Genomic DNA, 25,222 nt, shown 5'->3' with positions numbered 1-25,222 from the left:
CTGGAGCTGGGGGCATGAAATGCATCTATTTGCCAAGAGTCACTGCAAATCAAGGCATGCATGTCTGACTAGCGCGTACGCACACACTCTCACACGGACTATTAAGCACTCTGGGGTCCTACCACCGTCCCATAGCCCTCCTTCTCTTTGGTGTGGCAGCACGTTTCAGAGTTGAGATGAACAGGGTGGTTCACATCTTTCAGAACTATTGTTTCAGGCTCTCTGCAGACTCAGGCAGAGCCTGGGTTGTGTTTTCAAACTTTTCTTTGCATCCGTGAGGGCTCAAAGCATTTTTTCCCAATGAGAGCAAAGAGGCAAAGGTGATCATGTGACTCCTGGAACAGAGGCCTATTGTGTCTAATGCCTTAATTGGTACCTTAATTGGAACTTTCATTTAATGATAACATTGTCCCTGTGCTGAGTGGTAGTGGCTGCTGGAATCCTGCAGGTCAGCTCCTCCCCAGAGGAGAAATCTGTGGGTATTTTCTTAGCATAGTTTAGTCACACTATATACACCACTTCCCACTGTGGGAGGAGTCCTCATCCATGGGAAAACGTTAGTAGCATTTGCAGAGTTCTACTCCCTGGGGGGTAGATAGATGCTCTAATGGTCTTTTGTGGAAGGGCAGCAAAAGAGAGAAGAAGGAAAAGATGGAAAGAGGGAAAGCAGAGAGAGAGAGTGAGAGAGAGAGAGAGAATGAAAGGAGCACTGTAAAATAGCATCCTTTACAGGTAAATGTCATGTCATTCATAATTTGGTTGTTAAATGCTATGTGGGTGGGTGGGTGGATAGATAGGTAGACAGATAGATCTATGTCACAATCATGTTGCTTGCCAAGGTCACTCAATGAGTCAGTGCCAGAGCCGAGAGCTTAGCTTGGGCTTTTCAGAAGCCCCTAAAACTATGTCTACACTGTGATAAAAGACATGCAACACAGGCAGATGGCCTGGGTCAGCTGACTCAGGCACCAGGGCCTCAGGATGTGGGACAATAAACCTGCAGTGTAGACACTAGGGCTTGGGCTGGAGCCCGAGCTGTGGGACCCTGCTCCCTTGCAGAGCCTCAGAGCCTATGCTCCAGCCTAAGCCCAAACGTCTGCACTGCAATTCTAGAGCCCCGCAGCTCAAGCCCCATGAGCCTGAGTCAGCTGACCCAGGCTAGCCACAGGTCTGTAACTGCAATGTAGGCATACCTGAAATGACTGGGTCGCACAAGGCCCCCGGAAAGTCCCTGGGACTCGTGTTCTTTGCCACGTAAGCCCTTTTGAAAACCCAGCCTCGATGCTCAGCAGTTCCTGGCTCCCAGCCCCGTGTTCCGCCCACTGTGCCATGCTGCCACTTTTAAAGCCAAACATGGCATCTCAACTTCACAGAACCATCACCTGCCACATTCAAAGGTCGAGTCAGGCCCCCAAGACCCAAGAGATGGATTTTAAAATCAAGAGATGTAAAATAAGACATTTGGGGGATGTCTATAGGCCTTCTGGGTGCTGAGCCTTTCAGGGTCGCATTCTCAAGCTTTTTTCTGCAACCAAAAGAGCTAGAAACAGACCTGTTTTGAAAAAAATGGAAACAGATTCTCCCATAATCATCTGACTCCAGGAGCTGGGGCTTTAAGAAAATCTAAGACTTGCAAAAAAATAGTGGGAGTTGGCAGCCCTGCCCACATCCCTTACTCCCCTGGAGCCCCCGTGCCAGACATCCCAGCCCCGCTGACTGCTTCCCAGGGACTGCTGCGAGGGGCGTACCTGCAACCTCTGTGCAACGTGCTGCTCCTCCCTATGTGGCCTCTCGGCCCTCAGGACGGTGCTCAGCCTAACTTATCTGCAAGCCCAGGCTGCCAGCTTGTGTGCTAAACGGTACAGCATGTTCCCAGTGCTGAGAACGAGATTCATCCTGACGCAAAGTTAAAGCTCCTGACAGCGCCGCGCCACCCCGCTGCCTGTTCTGTCTAAGCGCCGGACCGTGGCAAGCACATTGGAGCCATTGAATAACTAGGAAGAGCTGGATTGTTTTTTCTAAGCAGGCAGGAAGCTCTTGCCAAACCCAGCCACACAGAGACCATGGGGGAGCACCCCCAGGCCTCAGTTCTGCTGCAACAGCTGGTCAGTGACAGCACCCTGCACATGTCGCCTCCCTGTCCTTCCCTGTGACAGAGGGCCCTGCCCTGCCCTGTTTTCACATGCAGTGTAGCTGCACTGGGAACACCGCTATTTGCAAGGGGATGTCATATGGTGAGTGGGACAGGAGGAAGGGGTCCATTTAAAGGGGTCTGAGGTGACACCAAGGGCTCAAGCCAGGCTGCTAGTGACAAACAGGCCTCCGCATGTAGTACTGGCCTCTGCGCATGCTCTGTACAGGTCTTTTTCCTGCTCCACTTCTTGCTAATGAAATGGGGGAGATACAGGAGCACTCACTGCTTCTGTGCAGTGGAACGTCCCAGATGTCTCCAGTGACCATAGCAGTGTGATGACGGCTATCATGGCGGATACACCAGGGGACTGAAGCAGGGACTTCCAGAGATCAAAGCATAAGCTCCTCCAGCTTGAGCCGAAGAGCCAACTTGCCATGGCTGGGGCTGTAACAAACCCATTATTCTCTTTGGACAGTTCACAGAGGGGGGCACCAGTGGGTGACAGCAGCTCCCCGGGACAGATGCACTGGTACTGTACACAGCATTCCCATGCTCTGCCCTGGGAACAAATGTGGGAGGCTAGATTTTTTCCTCACTCTTTTTTCTCCAAAAAAAAATTTGGGGGAAATTTGAACAAAACTATTTTTTGTTGCTTTTTGCAGAAAAAAGAATTCCTACTTTTCAAACAGCCCCACTCATACCAGCTCACCCCCGTCTGGTTCTCAGCTTGCTTTACGAACATTAATGAAGCCCCACAACCACCCCCGGGGGCGGGAAGGGGTGATTGCGGGATTATCCTCCGTTTAATAAATGGGAAAGTTGAGACAACTCAGCCAACATCACACTGTAAGGCAGTGACAGAGCTGGAGAAAGAACCTAGGAGTCCTGGCTGCCGCTTCCCTGCCCTGACCACAGATGCTGCTATAAAGAGATGGAAATAAACCTCAGAGTCCAAACTCGGAGTCCTCTGCTCTAACCACTAGTGAGCACAGCTTCCTCATCCAGGAGTGCTTCATTTGATGGTTTCCATTGGAGAGCGCTGCAAGGGAGCATTGCAGTTGAGATGTATGATGGCACGACGGGCCTGAGCTAGCTTTAATCGAGCTGGCTGTGATCGCTGTGAAGTCATGGCAGCATGGGCTTCACGAACCTGCTTTGGACCCTGGGAGATTCCTTGCATGGCTAGCCTGCGCTGACGTCCATCCTGCTGCAGATTCACTGCTATCAGTAAAGGGATTAAAGTTATCTTGGGTGTGTCCACAAGTGCTGCAGTCACCCCGACAAATGCGGTACAGACAGATCCTAGGCAAATGTATCAGGTTGCTCCTGGTGGAGCAGCTGGATTTGCCAACAAGCCGGGCAAAATTAGCTGGAAGCTGCAAGGCATCACTGGAGGATGAGCGTCCCGGTGGGTGGTGCTCCATCTCCCTTTGTTATCTGGGGACCGGTGAGCTGAATGCCCTCCCTGCTTTCCCACATGAACAAGGGCAGGTGCTGCAAGGGCATGTGCACTTCAGATGGGGGCATTGCTGCTACCCTGGCTTCCTCCTCTGCAAACTATTGCTTGAGAGGCACCTTCGGTCGCCCGAGTCCTGCACCATCCAACCCCTTGGGCACTTTCAATAGCCCCCCACACACAAACACACCCGTTCCCAGTTCAGGGTCCAATAAATGCAAAGGCCCATCCATACTCGCTCTTTGCGATCCAGCCTAGGGAAGGACCAAATCCAAGCTCCTTTTCTCAGAGCCAAGCAATGGCCTCACTCCGTCTCTCCATGCCGCCCACTGCCCCCACAGCACTATTTCAGCTGTTGTCCAGATGTAAAGAGCAAACAGTGAGAAATACTTTCGAGGCTGGCCAGTGTTCAGGCTCCATGCTGGCAGGGGTCTGGACTCGGCTCTTGTTTGCCAGGGACAGATGGTGGTTGGATTAACGGACAGACTAATGACAATAGGAAAAGAAGAAATCAACAAAAGAAGCCGAGAAGGTCACGTGACTTGGATTTGGAGAAATTACCATGGAAACAAATGGAACGGCTTGGGGAGCAGAGGGGACAGCCACAAAGCCAGGGTATCACATTGTCTCTCAGGTCTTGGACTTCTTCCCAAGGTTTAATTAAGCCTAGATCAAAGAGTAAAGGCAGGCTGCAGTGGAGGTACTCAGGAGCTTCTACCCACAATGCTGATAATCAGGGCAGGGTTTCTGGAAGCACCCTGCTATTTTTAGCCACTTGTGTTCCTCTTCCAGACATGCTGGTGGTTATAGTCACAGCAGAAGAAAAGTTTCTTAAGCAAGGAGGAAGAGGGTAGCCCACCAATATGAGAGAGGTGGCCGAGAGAAATGCAGGAGTCTGACAAATGCATAGATTGGGAGGGTTAAATCCAGACACTGGGGTTTGAGCATAGTACAATCAATGCCAACTCCTGCCCACCACAGGGCAACCTAGTGGGGGTGGCAGGTGGATTTGCCGATCCAACCATACCAGCAAGAAATAGACCTTAGACATTATTAATATGCCAGTAGTGCCTACCATTGTGCCAGGCGCTGTACATACACATAGCAAGAGACAGTCCTGGCCCCAAAGTGCTTGTCATCTAAATAGGCAAGACAGGCAAAGGAAGTGCCATTATCTCCACTTCACGAACGGGGAACTGAAGCACAGAGAGATCATGGGACTCACCCAAAATCACACTGTGAGTTTGTAGCAGAGTTCAGACATCCTGAATTCTAACACATTGACCGCAAGACCATCCTTCTTCCCGCGGTTAAAGCTGACGTTCATTGTCAAACCCAGACTGTTCCAGAATTTCCCTTCCAGATAAAAAAATAAACAAACCAAACCAGAGTTTTAATGGAATGTCTCTTTTCTGCCTCATCAGCAGGGAGCCATTGGCTAACGACCTTATCACACACCATTTAGCTCATCCCAAAATTGCTGGATTCCAAACTCTTCCCAAATTGCTTCTCATCCACCAGAATTTTTTTTCCGAAAGCCCAGTTCTCTCATTCTTTGGCTCTGCAGGTCCTTAGTGCATTTGCAAGGATGGCCTTTGAAGTTGCACCCCTTCTGCATAAGACTACGCAGGAAATAATGGATTGTAATGACTGCCTTGATCCTTTCAGGATCTTCCAACTCTACTGAATAATTAATAACATCTGACGTTTGTATCATTCCTTTCATCCAAAAGCTCTTTACAAGCTATGGCTTTGATCTTGCAAACACGTCTACACATGCTCAACTTCCCCACCGTGATTAATCCCATCACCCAGTTTGGCTACCCCAGGCAGTACCGATAAACGTGTGTGTAAGTGTGCAGGAGTCACTTCACCCTCCACTGAAGGGCAACCACATCACAGCCAAAGCAATGCTACCCAACAGTTTTTGGACAGGAAGGGGAAAAGAATATAGTATCCAGCTGAAACAGCAGGAGGGATTTAATTTCAGCAGAATGCGATCACCTAAAGCAGACTTGAGTCATAACACCATGGCTAGTGCCATTTCCTCCCTCCGGGTTTGACCTTGGGTCCTTCAGCACCCAAGCACTTCCCCCTACCACTTGAGCCAAAGGAATAACTCTGCCAAATAGCAGTAGTAGCTGGTTGTCACAGCAACCAGCACAGAGAGCCTCGGCTCGTCAACAAACAAGTGCACAGGAGCTTGCTTTTGTGTTTCATCCAAATGTAGAGCTCCCAGCAGCACAGCATCCTGCCTCACATCATGCTGTTATTAGCTTGGAGCCGACTCAGTATCATCAGCAGGTGTCACCATTCCCTGTAGGACCATTTCCCTAGGCTCCCTCATCCCCAGCTGGAGGCAGGACGCAGGACTGGGTGCGGACCAGTGCCCTGAGGCGGTACAGAAAATCCCCTTTCGAAGTGTCTGGCTGGTGGGTCTTGCTTACATGATCAGGATCTTACTGATTTGCAGCTTTGGGATTGGGAAGGAATCTTTCCCCAGGTCAACTCGGCAGGGATGTTGGGTTTTTCACCTTCCTCTGCAGCCTGGGGCAAGGGTCACCTGCTTGGATTATCTGGGCATGTCTCAGCTAATCCATTCCCTGCCAGTGCAGGGGCCTTGGGCGTTGGTGGCACCTCAGTCCCTCCTGTTCTCTGCCTCTAGCACACAACAGTGCTGTCTTTCGGGGGCTGAAATGCTTTGATCTAATTAGTCACTGGGTTATCTGGGTGGGATTTACAGGAAGTCAGACTAGTTGATCTAACGTCCATTCTGGCCTGAAACTCTAGGAATGCTAAATCTCGTGTTGCCACGCTGCATTTTTAATAATTAGCATTTAGTTGTGTCTAGTATAATGAGAAACCACAAGCAACGAAACCACAAGGATGGTGACAAAACGACTTTGTTTCACCTCTCACCCACTTGGAGTCTTCTCACGCTCAGGGAAGAGGCAGGGCCAGTCCTCGTTTAACGGGAACGTTCTGACATCCTTTCTGCAACAAGTGGTAAAACAGACCTTTACTCAAACCATTGGAAAGCCAAACTGATGTCAATGTTCCCCCCATTGTCACTGCCTTGCCTGCAGCTATTTTTCCCTAACAAGGCCCAGGCTTAGTCTGTCACCTATACGACAAGCTGGAGATCTGCAGAACAGGAATCCCACCAGGGCACAGAGTAATGGGGTGCAGCTGAACTCCAAGACAAACATAGATTTCTCTTGAGCAAATATCCTTTGAGGCTTTGCCACATATACTTTCTGTAGTAATTCACTGCACGTGCTTCTTAGCCTATGCCAGAAGCTCAGATGACAGGATTCACTGCGTGCTCCTGCTTTCTACACAAGGGAAGAGAGTTGGCTGAGTAACCAAAATGTTTTTCATAACACATTTTGTGAAAAATTCATCTCTGTTTTGCTAATGAAAAATTTTCATTGAAACTTTAAATTTCAAAATCCTCTGATCTGCGCTACAGCTGGTCAAGAAATGAGATAAGTTTTCATCCTCCCTTTCTCTACCCCCTCCCCCTCAAAAATACCTTGTGAAAAATATATCTTATTTTATTGTCTATCAACGTTTCATCAAAATTTGGAAAATTCTGACCCATTGTCTTGATGGATGTCTCTTGAGTCTCCAGTGGCTGTTCTGAAGAAGCCTCTGGCTAATAATGCTGATGTTCTTTTCCCTTCAGCAGCAGGTGATAAAACATGTGGGTGATGTTCCAAGTCCCTCTTTAAGTGAGGAAAGCATGTTATTCAGGTCTGACTCTGCAAAACTTGCACTGGAGTTTCTAACCGAGATCCTGCTATCTTTATTCGTGTGGCGTAGAACCTTACTCTGGTAGCATCCCCCAGTGAGTTCTCTGGGTGCGTAGCCAGAAGATCTCATTCACAGATGTTGAGTCCAGAAGGGATCGTTATGACTATTTAGTCTAATCTACATAAGAGGGGCCATAGGATTTCACCCAGTGATTCCACCAACAACTTGTGATTGAACTAGATGCCAGGATGTGTATCTATGGTGGGTGTAGCTGGAAAGTATTTCTGGGGGTGGAGGTACATGGGCAAGTCGTGTTTCTCTGCATATGTGGGGACAGGTGACATGTCTATGGGCATGTGTGGAGGAGTTCCCCACGCTTCATTCAGAGCAAACATCAGAATATAAAGCAAGCACCTCACCACAATTATTGGCCTGGATAATCGCTAAAACTGAAAGGACCTGGAGTTTTGTTTTGTCCCCAGATGACAGCCGAGAACCACAACTCCCTGCAGCCTCACGTCTGCTCAGGAAGAGGCAAAACCAAAAATATGCACCATGGTGAGTTTATACGCCAACGACTGCGAATCACTGCTTTAAAAGGTCATCCAGAGTAGAGCTCAGAGTCCTCCTCTGCCCTGAGCTGGGTCTCACCAACAGCTGGATTTTTTCACTGTAGAAAATTAGGTAAAAGACTATTCCAAAGTGAACCAAAGACCACATGGTCGGTTAATGTGCCCAGGTAAAGACGGTCTTCCCTGCTGAAGTTTGCTGAAACAGGCAGCCCTAATGCTGGCTGAAGAGTAAATATAGCGATTTTTTGCAGTTCTATTCTATTCTATGTAGGTTCTTACCCCTCTCTCATCGTCATTGCAGTATCCAAGCACCTTCCATCATGGATTAAGGAATGTGACCATCCGTTACATGAGGTCCTCTCTCTCTCTCACTCAGAATTGTGCATGTGGTGGAGTGGATAGTTTTGGTAGGTTTCATTTTGTTAAATGTCCATGCTGCTGTTAGAGAAGGGAAGTCAGAGAAGTGCGCTGGGCACTTGGAGTGGAAGGCGGGGAGGTTTGCAATGGTCCTTGGTTCCTGTGGGAGTTCGTTCCATAGTCTTTGATTAGCCCCCAAGGAAGCTCAGTCTCCTGGACAGACAAGCTTTACCCTTAGCTAGAAAGCTCCATTGTGCCAGAAGAGCAGAGCTGTCCACCACAGACCTCATTCTGGAGCTTCAAGCTCTTGCGGAAATGCTGGTCCCAGACCACTGAATTCCTTGACTATGAAGACCGAGACTTTACCATATTCTATGGAAAGCCAGCATAGAGTGTAGAGGACAGGTCTGGTGTGCTCGTGGTAGCCTGTATTGCTGAGAGACAAACTGCACTTTGCTGAGGGCTGGTGGCTTCATTTCCAGGTATACTGCCTGCTATAGTCCACATGGGAGGTGACAAAGGCATTTATAACAAAGGCCAGATCATCTCTAGTGAGGGGGTGACTGATGGAGATGCAGTTCCCCATGCCTAATCTTCAGGTGCACCCACCCCAGGAAGGATTTTAATGCATTTTAGTGCATTCTCCTGGACGCCTTCCACGTCTCTCCTGGTCAACAGTGTCGAATTCTGCAGGGAGATCAAGGCGGAAGAGAGACATCTGCCCTTTATCCATTGACAGCCGAGATCATCCCTCCATGACACAAGAGCTGTTCCCGTCCCACAAGAGCTGTTCTCGTTCCCTAGTTTAAGCTCTTTTCCTAGACCTAACAGAATTAGATCAGCTTGTTGTTGGCCTTTGGCACTTTCTCAAGAGCAGGGGGTTTGATACTGGGCAGTAGTTGACTAGAACCAATGTATCCAGAGTGGGTCTATTCAGTGTTGGTCTCACCATTGCGTGGTTGAAGGAGGAAAGGACAATGTCTTCCCTGAATGATGCGATTGCTCTCTCAGTCATGAGTGGCACCGGTTGCTCTTTCACCAGCCCAGAAGGGCATGGATTGGATTCACTGGTCTCAGTGATGCAGGCTGTATCAGCAAAAAGAAAGGGAGTACTTGTGGCACCTTAGAGACTAACAAATTTATTTGAGCATAAGCTTTCGTGATTTGGGCCTAATGGAACTAAGTGCTGAAGAGCCCAGCCCATGTTACGATGGTACCTAGAGGATTCAGCCAAGACCATGGTCCGATCATACCAAGCGCCATGCAGAGATACAGTAACAGACAATCTCTGCCCAGACGTGCTCACAGTCTAAATAAAGGAGACAGACAAAAGGTGGGAGGCAGGAAGTAGAACGAGCCTCATTTTACAGACATGGAGCTGGGGCCCAAAAGAGATTCAGTGACTCACCAAAGGTCCAGCAGCTGAGCTAGGAATTGAATCAAAATCTGCTAAGTCTCAATCCAGTGCTTTAACCACAACCCCATCCTTCCCCTCTGATGAACCTGCCAGGCTGATGTAGTCTGAATGGCACTTTCTCACCCTTCCCCTTCACAGCTGTGCCTTACTTCAGGCCAGTGATGTGGGAAGGTCAGGTTTGTATCAAGTTTTCTGGTGCTGTTTTCTCTCAGCATTTGCTTGCCTTGGAAGGGAGGTTTTGCTCTTGCTATCCTGCCGGTCAGTCACAGCACCTTCTCCTCTTACTGCTGTAAATTTCAACAAGCCTCATATTCTTCCAGTGGGAAGCTTGGAGGCAGAGCCGAGCAAGATTCATAATTTCTGTCCTGGAAAGTCCGGCATTGCGACATTTGTTTTCATCCCAAACTGGGACAAAACATTGAAATTTTCAAAAAAGTTTGCAGAACAGAAATTCCAAAAAAACTTCAGTTTAGAAATGTCAGCAGACAAACAAACCCCTGCACTCACCAGACCCAATCCCCTAGCTGTTTTGGACAATTTTGGTATCTGATTTCATGCAGAGGAGATCAGGCACCGAAAACCTTCCCCTGGAATTTCACTTCTATTTCCCTTTTTGTTCTCAATGGAATGTCCAGCTTGCATCTGGGGTGATGGATGGTTTGGATGAGATGGATTTCAGATGGATATCCTTCCAAGCAGCCTATTCCTCTGTTGGACAGCGTGCTGCAAAGCTTCTCCAGGAGAAGAACGGCTTGTTTTCCAGCTACTCCGCTTGGCGCAGGGTCTGACATTCATTTCAGATTATGAAGTCCTGGCCGTCGGGCTGGTTAATAAATGAGAATGGAGCGCTGGCTTGTGACATTTTAGCTTGGGCTAAGACTGGTCGCTGTTAACTGCTTAAGTAAACTGTGAGAGGAACATGGTCCTCATATTTTTTGACTGTTTGCCTGCTTGATACAGTACAGTGACTAGGGCCAAGTTTTAAAAAAAGCTCAACATCCGAAGTGCAGAGCATTGGAGAATCAGTCCCAGAGCGTTTCCATCAGTGTAGGCGTTGTCTACATGCAGCGTTGCCCCCGTTTAATTTAAGGTGAGATTTTAATCCAGTTTAATGGACACTTATTTCAGTTTAAACCAGGCTTCTTTTGGTTCAGCTTTTTGAGGCCCAGTCTACTGTCATAAGGGACAGGTTGAAGCTAAACCAAAACAGACCCAAACAAGAGTATGGTATCTACATGGGGTTTATGCCGGCTTAGTTAAACCAGAGCAAGTCTGTGAGTAGACAAGGCCTAAGACTCACACTGAAACTCTAAAGCTCCTGAGTCTCTCTAACCTACTGGAGGGACTTGTAACATCCAATGGGCAGTAGGCTATACCTCCACTACAGACACAGCCCACAGCCTTGTTATCTGCTCTACAGACTGACTTCAAACTGTGGCCATAGGAGAGCACAATAGACACGTCACCCTCCCAGGTGTCTAACACCCTTTGCACGAGGATGAGGTAGTGCAGTCAGGACCTGGTGGGAAGATCGCCAGTTGCCTTACAGAGAGGAGCAGTATCTTTCTGTCTGAAGCTGCTGGTCTGACTTCTGTTTTCGTGTGGGTTTCACAACTGCCCAGAAAAGATGAAACAAGAAAACCCTCCTCCCAAGGGGAAGCTGCATTCCAAGGTCAGTGCTGTTTGGTACATCGTATCTGCACTATTAATAGTCACCTCAAATTTGAAGGAGAAAAAAAGGATCAGTTTAGTGATAAACCTGGGAAGTGTCCTTGGTTTGCACCCGAGAACAACCCTGATTTTGAGCATGAGCCTCAAAATTTCACATTGTGAAGCTGTGAATGAATTTTTTTTCCCACCCGAAGCTCAGTTTGCTCAAGGCCTCTGGCTATGAGAATTGCTGTATGTTTCGAAGGAAAACTGACTATTATGTAAAATAGGCCATAGGATGCTATTCGCTCCTGTGCAGGTCAGCATGAGGCCTTGACACCACTAGTCAAGGCTTAAGTGGGACGTGGGCTGGGATTCAACCAGATAACTGCAAAACCCAAACGCCAAAGTTTCAAGCCTGACTGCCTCCATAAATATAGCCTGATTGTCAAAGGTGCTGAGCACTTGAAGTTCCCATCAACTTCTGCAGGGTTCGTCAGTCTAAAGAGATGATTCATTACAAAACCTAAACCTAATTTCCCCCTACTATTACTCACACCTTCTTGTCAAGTGTTTGAAATGAGCCACTTTCATTACCACTACAAAAGTTATTTTTCCTCCCTTGGTATCCTGCTGTTAATTGAATTCTCGTTAGACTGACCTCACATTTGGTAAGGCAACTCCCATCTTTTCATGTATCTATACCTGCTCCTGTATTTTCCACTCCATGCATCTGATGAAGTGGGTTCTAGCCCACAAAAGCTTATGTCCAAATAAATTTGTTAGTCTCTAAGGTGCCACAAGGACTCCTCGAAGATTTAGGAGATTCACTCAGGCAGCCAGAGTTGGAATTTTTGCCCACAGTCTCCATGGCCATAACAGACAGTCCGACGGGTGCAGAAAGCTATTATACGGCATCCCGGTGGCACAGTAAGCTCACTGCCAGCGGGGTGATGTGTTTTGCTAGTGCAGCATTATTGAGCAAGAGCTACTGCATGTTAGCCCAGCCTCCAGAGTGCACCAGAAACAAAGTCAGTGAGTAATCGTTACATATTCCAATGACATTAACTAAATTGGCTGACTTCTACATTCTTCTCCAGTGCAGCGGGGAGGTCTCCCTTTGAGTGGAATTTATTTTTCCATCTCCCGTTCATGATGATCCTTACTACGTTCCTCTGAAATAACCGTGCAGACTGGGAGAAGAGGGCAGGGCTAGTTTTTGTGTTCTTGGAGAGTACCCCATCGACTTTGTACTCTGCAGGGTTTGTCGGCCAAACAATTTTTCCATAACAGTGGGATCGTATCTTGAAATAATAATAATAACGTTAATTGGAACGATAGGCTGCCATTTCAACTCTTTTGGCACCGAGCACAGCCTGTGGAAGGATGCCTAGTTTTCTGAAAGCAAAGCAACATAACTTGGTGTAAATGTTCTGTTTGGGTTTTGATCCTTTCGTTCTGGGAGTTTCCTTTTTCTCCTGCGCAATGTCCAGAGCAGTGGGCAAGGATGCAGCAATCCTATCAGTACCAATAAGTTAAGTCAGTCTCCCTCCTGCCCCTCTGCTTTTTCAAGACTCCATGTGCTCTCGGAGTTTGCAAGCAGGAGCTCGGTGAATGGTAACTGGTGTTTGCCCGCTTGACCCTGGGTCCCAGCCACGTGCACTGGCAAGGTTATGTTTTGTTGTCTCACACGCACACTGGATTCACAGCAGGAGAGATTTGTCCTCGTGCCCATTGCTTGTGCTAGGCACTACTTAAAAGCTATCTTGAGGACTCTCATGGCACATGGGCCCTCCACATGGGGGTGAATTCCACCCAGGCTTATCAACAGGAGAAAATAAAACCTTTCTGTAATCTCCTAGCTTCCACTGTAGGACTGCGCCCTCTCCGTGTACTTTGTCCAGCCTCATTTAAAATTCCCCAAGCCATGGCGCTCCCAATGTCTCTCTCCAGAGCTGCTTCTACGGGCTGACATCTCACTAGCAGGACATTTCTTCTGATAGTCATCCTAAATGTTCATTCGTTCGGTTTCATCCCCAGATGTTACAGCTGCTAGCAATTCCTCTTCCTCCAAAGTGTTCGTACCCTTCAATTATTTGTGGACAGTTATAATTTTCCCCCTAGTTAACATTTAGCTAAACAATCCATGATTTTGTTTATTTTTTAGGAGCTGTTCCTGTACTAATGGAATCCTTGGGATATCTGCCATGGGAGCAGAATCTAGCCTCTAATCTTTCTTTCCTGCCAGTCACTGTTTATCTGAGTGTATCAAAGCACTTCCAGTCATTCTTTTCCAGTTTCACTGATACTTTCTAGCTCCGAAGCACTGTCTGTGCACAGAGCACTACACAGCCCAGCCATATTGTCCCTGCTTGACTCTCCTTTATAGCTGGAATAATTGCAAACAGTGTGGCTGTTGACTTATATGATCACCAACACACTTAGCCACGTACTCTACATTCAAGATGGAGAGGCTCACAAAAATACTCCTGAGTTTTAATCCCAGGTCTGACACTATCTCCTCTGGTGGCCTTGGGCACTACCACCACATACAGATTCAGTCCTTCTAAACTAGGAGACAGTTATTAAAGTAAACAGCTATGGTCACAGACACAGAGGAACAGGCCTCCACACAGCTTGAGTTCCAGATTAATCTCTCTTGTTTACCAGCCTCCACACTTGCCTGGAAATATACACAGCACACAGAGACATCTCATAACTGCAGGCACATATCACTACACCTACAAAGAGGTCAATCCTGGCCTTCATTTCAAACTACCTTTCATGGCACTGGTGTAGACAAGGGAAATTTCCCAAAAACTTCCAAGCTGTTTTAAAACTGGCTCAGCTAATTTGATTTTAAAGCTGGTTTGAGCCAAGTGGCCTGAAATCCCCAAGGTAAAACAAGCCAATGGGTCACAGATTCTGATCTCCCCCTAGTGCAATTCCATTCAATGGGTTGTTCCAATTTAGCCTGGAGTACATGAGACCAGAACCAGGTCCAGAGAAGGTAGAAGTAGGAAAAGCCTATTGTGCCATCTACTCCATTCCCCTGGGCTAATGGAAAATCAACCTCTACCATATATTCACTAGTGCCCTGTCTGGTCCACCTTTAAGAGACCCAAGCCTTAGACATCCACCACTTCTCAAGGGAAGAACATTAATTGGTTTTAATAGATCCCAACATCAGGACATAATAATCAGCCTAAACTTCCTCTTTCTTCATGAATGTCCCATTTAACCAACTAATCCACCAGCCTGTGTATTTAAGATGCAATAGGCCTTGATTCGAGGGAACACCCCATCACAGTTGGACCAGACCAGGAAGAACTCGCTGCATGAGAGCCTGGGATGAAGAACATCAACACTTGGAATTTGGCCACCAATGAACAAAGCAAACTGAGGTCCAGCTGTGCCACCTGAACAGGGCCTCCTCACCCACACTGGTCTCATCCAGCTTCCCTCCCTGTAACCCTGCTGCTGCGCCTTCTATTGACATAGCACTCTCAGTGTGGGAATAGTCAGGGCAGCCCACTCGCTGATGGACGGCCCAGCTCGGTTCCCATGGAGAAGAATGCGCGTATTTATTTACACTGCGATTCTATCAGATCCTGTTCTGTGCCACTGTTTTTATATTTATTTCATCTTGGGAAAGAATGGACACAGTCCCTGGTGCTGGCTGTAAGGCGTGCCATGCCCATTGATGGGGGCCACTCCTTTAACCCTGTGCTGGCCATTGTTATGGCCGAGGGCTACACTGGAAGGATAGTGATGGTTCATGCCATTCCTGTTTCAGCCTGTTTAATGTCAGAGCTTGGAGCTGGAATTCCAGCCGTATTATTAAAACCAGACTCGTGACTTTATCGCAAAGGAGAGTTTGAAAGTATTTGGCTGGGAGCCTTTGGGGCGGGGTGGGGCCTCATTCAATAATGAGTGTGGAATGTGTTTGGAGAGGCACCGTTCCTCTCAATAACACTTTTCACTGTGGATCTCGGGGATGTGGGAGGTTCTTGGATGACCCAAATGCAAGAGGGGAAGAGAGAATATAAGAGCTGCCCTACTGAGTCAGACCATGGTCCATCTTACCCAGTATCTTGTCTCCAACGGCAGCCCATACCAAAGCTCCAGGGAGAGTCTACAAAACAGGGCAATTATGGAGTCATCCATCCCATCTTCCCCTCCCAGCTTCAGAGATTGAGCATGGGGATGCGTCCCTGACCATCTTGGCTAAGAGCCATTGATGAACCTATCCTCCATGAACTTACCGAGTTATTTTTTGTACCCAGTTATACTTTAGACCATCACAACATCCCCTGGCAATGAGTTCCACAGATTAGTTGTTTGTTGTGTCGAAAAGTATTTCCATTTGGTTTTGTTTTAAACTTATTAATTTCATCAGGTGACCCTGGTTTCTGTATTTTGTGACGGGGTAAATAACACTTCTCTACTCACTTTTTCCACACCATTCATGATTTTATAGACTTTTTTCATATCTCCCCCTTCCCTTAGTCCTCTCTTTTCAAAGCAGAATAGCCCTAATCCTTTTAGTCTCTCCTGGTGTACCAGACCCTTGATCATCTTTGTTGTCCTTCTCTGAATTTTTTCCAGTTCCACTCTATCCTTTCTGAGATGGGGCCACCAAACCAGGACACAGTATTCAAGGTGTGGTCATACCATGTATTTTTATAGTGGCATTATGGTATTTTCTTTCTTATTTTCTATTCCTTTCCTAATAGTTCCTAATATACTGTTAGCCATTTTGACGGCAGCTGTGCATTGAGCTGAAGTTTTCAGAGAACTATCCACAGTGACTTCAAGATCTCTGTCTTGGGTGCTAACAGCTAATTTAGATCCCATCACTGTGTCCAGGGGAAGGGAGGAAGCTGGCCCTGAAGGCCCAGCTTTCCCAGAGGGAGTGCCCCCAAGAACCAGTTTCCTCCTTCAGACCATGTGAATCAGTGCAGGCCTGTGTGTCGGAGGGCCTCTTCCACCAGCTACAACAGGACATTCTCTGAGCCTGGCCTCTCTCCAGAGGACCTTCACCAAACCGCAGCCAGGAGGCACATTAAGGATTCCCGGGGAACCCGCATATTACTGTCAAGCAAACTGACGAAGTGGCCATGAACTTAGGGCATCAAAGTACAAACAGGGAGTGGGAGACTGGCCCCTGGGAGGACTCATCTCTTGGCTTCTTGGGCAGAGCTTTTCTCCAAGAGCTGCTGTTTTCAGTGTTAACATCACTCCTGGGCACACACCATCCTGCAGCAGAGTGCTCAGCGCGCATGTGCGTGTGTGTGAAGAGAGAGAGAGAGAGAGAGAGAGGTGCAGCTGTGACAGGACTCCAAGACCCTGCCAGTCCCCCCAGTCAGAATCTTAGGACCACAGTAGAAAGTCTAGCAAGAGGGAGGGATGGAAGGATGGATTTCTGGTTAAGGCCCTGTCCTTAGATCCGAGAATTGCAGGTCCAATTCTTATCTGAGCTTCTGACTGACTTGGGCAAGTCACTTCCTCTCTTGCAGCCTATTCCATACGTAGGGACCCCAGCACATAGTTAAAGGCTACATTAATTAATGCCAATAAAGTGCTCTGAGCTGCTCTGATGGGAAATGCTAGAGAAGGTTACAGTATAGTTGTAATATAAAGCAAGGCTGGTCAGTCCAGGTAACCCTCACTAATGTAAATGTCATAATTATTCTTGCACATTGCTACAGAAAAGTCAGATAACTATGTCTGGCTGATGTATACTAACTGAGAATCTGGTCAGAATAATAGTAGTTTGATCCAGTCTAATCTATCTAATGGAACACCACACTCAGCACTTTAGTTTCTGAGCACCTGTTATGCAATGCAACAAGATAACACAATACCAAGGGAATAATTTGCATTTAATTTATTTGACAAATGTAGCTTATGGAAGGCACTCAGATACAATGTGCTTGGGTATTGGGGCATGGAGCAATACAAATAATTAGGTAGATATAGATTTTCTGCTTGTGGAAGAGCCGAGAACCATTTTTCCAAACTTCTTCACTGTTTGACTTTAGCTGGCTACTATACTTCCCCCAAAATGTTTTACTCAATGGGCTGATCAGGACTACCTGATTGGTTAGATAAGTCACATGATATTGTTTCAATTTCCCTGATTGGCTGACAATATTTGTCATGAATTTACCCGCAGATTCCCACAAAACCTTGTGCATCTAACTTTGAAATTTCCCGCAGTGAATCATTTTTGGCATCAAAAGTTGATCACTCAAACATTTGCAAAAAGTAAAACATGGCATGACCGAAACAAGATCATTTTTAAAATGTGAACATCTTGTGTTGCTTTATTCACCCAGCTCTAACGAACCCTACTTTGGTTCTTAACCCCTGCTGCTTCAGAAACATCAGCCCAAACATTGGAGAAAATGCTTTTCAGATTAAGCAGAAATTAAAGATTTTAAAGAGGATAAAAATAACAGAAAAATATTCCAGCAAAAATAATGAAAAAAATCCCCCTGTGGAAGAACATGGGCTGATATCTAATTAATGTTTTTAACTTGTACAGTGGAGACTCCAGAGCCAAACGTGAAGGGTAATGCAAAGGGTGGACTGGAATTTTATTGACCATGGATTCGTCATTAGGGATGTATAAATTAATCCTGCTGCTCCCAGATGATACACAGACAGGGCCCTTTCTCAAAACATTCCTTGCCAACTCCAAAGAGAGCCTGAAACGCACACCCTGCAAGTGTGAAAAAAATGGCTGTCAAATTTCATGTTTGAGTAAACATGAGGAGAGACTACACGAGCTGAGGGATCTCTCCTAGTTCCCATCCAGCCCAGGGCCAGCCACAGCGAGGGAGAATGGCACACTGGACTTTCACAAGAATTTTAATCATTTTTGGTCCTTATATAAGCAACGAGCTGTTACTCTTTATTGCATGTTCAACTTTCCCTAAGCCTGAGAGAGGGTGGGCAGCTGCATCCGGCTCCTACCCTTGGACACTTGGGTCTCAGGCAGGGGCCTAAAAACATCTTAGCTAAATCCTTCCTTTTTCCCCCTGGCCTGTTACTGTCACCAGGGTTGGTTTTCTAATGTACTCAGTGCTTTTTTTGCCTCTGTCTTCAAGAACACGGTCAGCTCCCAGACTACTGCACTGGGCAGCACAGCATAGGGAGGAGGTGACCAGCCCTCTGTGGAGAAAGAAGTGGTTCGGGACTATTTAGAAAAGCTGGACGAGCACAAGTCCATGGGGCCGGATGTGCTGCATCCGAGAATGCTAAAGGAGTTAGTGGATGTGATTGCAGAGCCATTGGCCATTATCTTTGAAAACTCATGGCGATCGCGGGAAGTCCCGGATGACTGGAAAAAGGCTAATGTAGTGCCCATCTTTAAAAAAGGGAAGAAGAAGGATCCTGGGAACTACAGGCCAGTCAGCCTCACCTCAGTCCCTGGAAAAATCATGGAGCAGATCCTCAAGGAATCAATGCTGAAGCACTTAGAGGAGAGGAAAGTGATCAGGAACAGTCAGCATGGATTCACTAAGGGCAAGTCATGCCTGACTAATCTAATTTTCTTCTATGATGAGATAACTGGCTCTGTGGATGAGGGGAAAGCAATGGACGTGTTGTTCCTTGACTTTAGCAAAGCTTTTGACACAGTCTCCCACAGTATTCTTGCCAGCAAGTTAAAGAAGTATGGGATGGATGAATGGACTATAAGGTGGATAGAAAGTTGGCTAGATTTTCGGGCTCAACGGGTAGTGATCAATGGCTCCATGTCTAGTTGGCAGCTGGTATCAAATGGAGTGCCCCAAGGGTCGGTCCTCGAGCCGGTTTTGTTCAATATCTTCATAAATGATCTGGAGGATGGTGTGGATTGCAGCCTCAGAAAGTTTGCAGATGACACTAAACTGGGAGGAGAGGTAGATACGCTGGAGGGTAGGGATAGGATATAGAGGGACCTAGACAAATTAGAGGATTGGGCCAAAAGAAATCTGATGAGTTTCAACAAGGACAAGTGCAGAGTCCTGCATTTAGGATGGAAAAATCCCATGCACCGCTACAGACTAGGAACCGAATGGCTCGGCAGCAGTTCTCCAGAAAAGGACCTAAGGGTTACAGTGGATGAGAAGCTGGATATGAGTCAACAGTGTGCCCTTGTTGCCAAGAAGGCCAATGGCATTTTGGGCTGTATAAGTAGGAGCATTGCCAGCAGATAGAGGGACGTGATTGTTCCCCTCTATTTGACATTGGTGAGGCCTCATTTGGAGTACTGTGTCCAGTTTTGGGCCCCACGCTACAAGAAGGATGTGGAAAAATTGGAAAACGTCCAGCGGAGGGCAACAAAAATGATTAGGGGACTGGAACACATGACTTATGAGGAGAGGCTGAGGGAACTGGGATTGTTTAGTCTGCGGAAGAGAAGAATGAGGGGGGATTTGATAGCTGCTTTCAACTACCTGAAAGGGGGTTCTGAAGAGGATGGATCTAGACTCTTCTCAGTGGTAGCAGATGACAGAACAAGGCGTGATGGTCTCAAGTTGCAGTGGGGGAGGTTTAGGTTGGATATTAGGAAAACCTTTTTCACTAGGAGAGTGATGAAACACTGGAATGCGTTACCTAGGGAGGTGGTGGAATCTCCTTCCTTAGAAGTTTTTAAGATCAAGCTTGACAAAGCCCTGGCTGGGAAGATTTAGTTGGGGATTGGTCCTGCTTTGAGCAGGGCGTTGGACTAGATGACCTCCTGAGGTCCCTTCCAACCCTGATATTCTAGGATTCTATGATTCCCACTAGCCCACCGTGATCCTGTGCTTCCCAGGCTTCTCAATCCACTCTTGGTACTAATCACATCTGCTCCAGATCCCCTTCTGCACCTGTTCTGGGAAGGATTAGACAATGTGGTACTTAAAATGGCAGCAGCTCCCTGGTGCCCCAGCCCCGCATTAGTGCTCCCATTGCTCTACCAGTCCGAGGCCTGCACCAGTGGGATATTTCTGGGGCAGATCCTAGCATCCTTTTCAGTCATCCTCTTGGTTACCCTCCAGGGCCCTCAATGGATTTTCCATCTTCTTGCAAGGCAAAAGACTCCATATCCTGTTGCTAACGTCCCTCTCCAATCCAGGCCCACCCATCCTACACCTGAATTATTTCAGCATTGCTCCTACAGGCATTGGCTGTGACTGGTCTACATCGCCTATGTATAGCCGAGAGCAGGCTGAGCTCAATGTCTTCCCCTTCTCTTGAATCTTCTTCCTCCACTTCAGGACATTCAAGCCCTACCCCAGTCACTGTTCCCAGGGCTGCATTTCTGCTGCACTGGCAGCCAGGGTCCCTGCTAGCTGGACTGTCAGTAGCACTCAGCATCCCTGCCCTCCCTGTAGACCATGTTCTTGTAGTTATTAATCCCTTTTCAGGTAGGATTCAGAGACATTATCCCTGCCCATTTGGCCTGGGCTCTCCCCTCAGCAGCCCGTGTCTCTTCCATCACGGTCCATCCCAATTACCATTCTGTCCATCTTGTAGATACTATATCTTCTCATGATGGGACCATCGCCTCTCTGGGCCTTTGTTGCACAGACTCCTTTATGCCTAGATAGTATAGCAATGGGTACAGTAGGAAAGCTTATCCAGCAGTGCCCCTGGTTGAGTCATCTGTGGGAACTGAACCCAGGAGCTCTGTAGCTAAGACCATGAGCCTCAACTGCCCAATCTAAAAGACTGGATCCATTATCTTGGAGGAAGTAGAAAAGCCATTTACCTTTGGTCTAGCCACTGGAGATGGACAAAGGCAAACTTGGCCAGACTGTTACTGGATGGATGGATGGATAAACAGACTGATAAGCATGGCGTGGGCAGGCTGACTAGACAGACATACTCATGTGATTCCTTGAAATCTGGTTCCAAAACTCTAGGGGAATCCAACTCCTACTTGGAATATTTCTCATTCTAGTGAAACCCTGATTCGAGCCCATTAGATTCTTCACACCCTGCTCTCTGAGTCTTTGTGGGTAGCATGCCATGCTGCTATCACAGATGCCCTGGGCCCTTTGTAGCAGGTGAAAGTGGGTGAATAACTGGCCTCTTGCCCCTTTGCAGCAAGAAGCTGATAATTTCCTTCTTTGCATCCATGGTTGGAAAATATTTGCAGAATAAAAGAGCTAAATTCTGCAGCTAAATTGTTCCCTACAAATTGTTTGTCCTGCTCTGTACGTAACAAAGGCAAGTAGACACACTTGCACTAACTCCCCCAGGGCTAATTTGCCTGAGCAGATAGGATCATAGTCTCTAAGAGATACTCCAATAACCGAGTACCTTGAAGTCGTTCCACAGTCCCATGTTTGGTCTATCTCTGTACATCCACATACACTCAAAACAGGATATTTTCCCAAGATTAATGTAGGATATTTTGGCAGCAGCTTGGACCACCTCCTACCACATCTAGCAATAAGGAGTGTAAATCACGGCTCTCCCCGCCAGTCCCATAACTCCATCCATGACCAGTGCTACGCCTCCGAGTGAAAAAGCTGCTGGAGTTTTGCAGGGTTTCCCTTTGCAGGATGGGAGTGTCTGTGCCCAATGTAAGCCCTTTATTGTTTAATACCCTGAAAGGTGCTGATTCAGGGCCCTGCTGAATGTTTTGTCTAGCGCTCCCTCTCCTTCCCCATGCAGGGCACTGGGAGGAGCACACTTGTAGTTTTACTGTTTAGCTGGTGCCAGAAAATAAATCAGAGCCCAGGGGAACAAACTAAAAAAATCACACACACATTTCCTTTTAAAGCAACCTGTGACATTGACCACACAGCCCTGCTCACAAGGGATTCTTCCTCAACCATTTTCAAATCCACATTCAGCAAAGTCTTTGGTTTTCCCTGGTGGATGAACAGGAGCTGTGTCACCCAGTGCTGGCACTGCAGTTCAGTGCGGGGCAGCCCTAGAATCCAGAGCTAAGGAGCAATTAAGTGACAGTCATTAAAGCCCATCAGGAAACAGGGAACCTTACTTTCTCACAATTTTTCCAGTTGAAAAAAAACAGTTTATAAAAAAAAAAAGTGTGAGAAAGGGGCTCTCCCCTCCAACACACAAACACTTCCTTGCATTTTAAACTTTTTCCATTGGGGGAAAAAGGTGACTTTTTAAAAAAACAAGTCCAAACCTGACACCTGAAAACCAAAATATTTCAAGTTCACAAAATATTTGTGAAACATACAAATATTTTCATTGTGATTCACTACGAAATTTCTTGCAGGCAACCAACATTTTTCCGCTGAAAAAACTTCAGACAGGCAGAACGTTGTTTGCGTGGAAGATGTTGGCTTTCCAACCTGCTCTGCTGGATAGATAGCTGCAGAAAGCAGGACTGAAATGTGAACAGAGAAAGGGACTATATTTCTCAAGGAATATTTTTCACAGAAAATAATTCAGCTAGTTCAGATTATTCATGGGGAAGCCAGGAATGATCACACTAAAGATTTGTCTCCGCTAGCACTTTTGTCAGCAAAACTTTTGCAGTCAGGACCACATAAGCTTCACTGACAAAAGTGTTGGTGTGGACAGCTAACTCCGTTCATTGGAGGTGCTTTAATTAGGCAGAGTGACTGTACGGGAGACCTTACAGCGGCACACAGAAAGCAGAGTTTTTCAGGGCGTTGGAGGGTCTTTCTAGTTCTTCTGTTTCTTGAAATAACATCGTCCCAGGAGGCTGGAGTAGTGTTTTCAAAGTGTGATAAATCAAAATAAACAAATCTCAGAAGTAACAAAAATCAAGAAGACACCAAAGTATAAATACTCACCAGCCCCACCATGTGCTTAAATCACTGGACTGGGACTCAGGACGATCTGGGTTCATTTTCCGTCTCTGTCACCGACCCCCTGTGTGATCTTGGATAAGTCACTTGTTTGCTCTGTGCCTTGGTTCCCCAGCTCTAAGTGGGGAGAACAGTACCCTGTGTGTCCATCTTCTTGCCTATTTAAATTAACGCTGGGGTGGAGACTCTCTCACTATGTATCTGTGCAGTGCCTAGCACAGTGGGGCCCTACCTCGGTCAGTGCAACTGGTATATAAATAACATTAAAACTCTGTGTGGAAAATGAGGTGGGTATTTAAAAATGGAGGGAGATGGGGTGGATGGGAGAGTGAGTGAGTGCGCGGCAAGCCGGGTATGGCCCAGCACAGGTCCAATCATGGGGTTATCCGCTGGGCAGACAGGTGGAGTGGGTGCTTGGCAGCCTCCCAGCATCCCGGCCTGCAGGAGCCGGGGAACATGCAGCCAATCGCAGTTTTCCGCTTGTCCAAATGTGGTTGGTTTGTTGGGTTTGAGGAAGGAGCAGAAACCCGATTAGGGCACAAACATCCCACTGGGTTGAGAGCCCAGGTCGCTCTGCTACTGCGGGAGAGGCATCCAGCATCGCCACAGGGATGGTGTGTGTCTCAGCCTGAGCCGAGTGTGGGTGTTCTGACATGCGGGGCCCAGGAGCACTGGAAAGAAATAAACCCGGGTTGTTGTCGTTCCACATTTGTGTTGTTTGGCAGGGAGCTTGTGGGACAGGAACGCATTGTTTAAGTTGCCTGGTTCGTCCCTGGTGTAACCTTCAGCAGCCTCAGTGGGTTTACGCTTCCCATGGACTTGGCCCCAACCCAGACAGCTTAGCCAATGTAAGCTGAGAAACAGCCAACTGCTTGATACACATCCCAGCCCAGACAGACATTTACACAGCTCCTGCTAGCACGCAGGGACCCGACCCACCGCATATCTGGCCAAGAGCTGGGGAGCTGCACCCGGAGCAAGGACAGTAGTTGAGATTGAGAGGTTCCATACCCCCAAATCCCCTAGCCTGGCCCTCAACACCTCAGCACCTCCCGACCAATGATGGATTTAGCCTCAACACCCCGGGAGGGAGGAAGGGCTATCCCCATTGTACCGACAAGGAGACTGACGAATTAGCACAGGGCAGGAAGCCTGTAGCAGAACCAAGAATGGAGTCCAGGTCCCCAGAAGACCCAGTCCTGTGCCCCACCCAGTAGAACCAGTGTTTCTCAACCAGCTTGCTGCCTTTCTAAACTGTGTCAGGGAGATCTCAGGGACTGGCGCCGGTTCACGGACCAGTCATTGAGAAACACTGCACTAGACCATGCTTCCCCACCCAACACACACATCATCTGCCATTCACTGTGCCCGTTGGCCATCTGTATAGGAGCGGCTCTCGCCCCATACGCACAAAGTACCACTGGCTCGCTCCCTAAACACTGCTGGTGAGTAGCGAGCAGCCATCTCCACGCTCACCCCAGTCCAGCGGTCCTGGGCTCCACACTCAGCCAGCTCTGTTCACACCAGCATCAGCTTCAACACATTCGGTTTTGGCATCGGCTTAAGCGAACAGAGTGAGCTCTGGGGCAGGGGGCGTGAGGAACAATTTACCCAGGGTTATGGTAGATTCTCTGTCACTGGCTGTTTTTACATCCAGAGCGGCTATTTTCCTAAGAGCTCTGCTCTAGGGGTGACCCTGGGGCCGTTCTTTCGCCTGTTGTACTGGGAGTCAGACTAGATGATCACAGAGGTCCCTTCTGGCCTTGCAATATCCAGGGAAGTCTATTGAAATCAACGGAAACAATCCTGCTGACACCAGTGAGCTTTGGATTAGGCCCTAAAAGGACCAGAAAATAAGAGCCCAACAGCAGCTTGTTCTTCCTCTCCAAGAGACCCAGGCAGAAATCAGGAGGAGCAGGCGCACCCCCACCCCCCGGCTGCAAACATGGCTCCCCCCACCACATCCCCCAGCTTCAAATATGGGACATGACTTCAGCATCCCTGATGCAGCCTGGAAAGGCCCCTTCACTGGCCCGAGCCGGCAATCCTACTCGTGGAAGGAAAGCTCCGTCGCAGCCTGGCTGGCTG

The 25,222-nt window shown here is 47.7% G+C and overlaps 1 long non-coding RNA gene across 1 annotated transcript; it reads right to left on the bottom strand.

The window, feature by feature from the left end:
- Positions 1–993: 993 nt before the first annotated feature.
- Positions 994–23,511, bottom strand: LOC122458243. The gene is made up of 3 exons (XR_006278167.1): positions 23,501–23,511; positions 23,196–23,198; positions 994–1,082 (listed from the first exon to the last, which is right to left on the bottom strand). It is a non-coding gene; the product is annotated as an uncharacterized LOC122458243 (long non-coding RNA).
- Positions 23,512–25,222: the final 1,711 nt, after the last annotated feature.

The sequence above is a fragment of the Dermochelys coriacea genome, chromosome 19, assembly GCF_009764565.3.
Source record: "Dermochelys coriacea isolate rDerCor1 chromosome 19, rDerCor1.pri.v4, whole genome shotgun sequence".
In the NCBI taxonomy this organism is placed as follows: Eukaryota; Metazoa; Chordata; order Testudines; family Dermochelyidae; genus Dermochelys; species Dermochelys coriacea.
The sequence above is the reverse complement of the archived record's forward strand: the minus strand, read 5'-3'. Positions and strand labels throughout refer to the sequence as shown.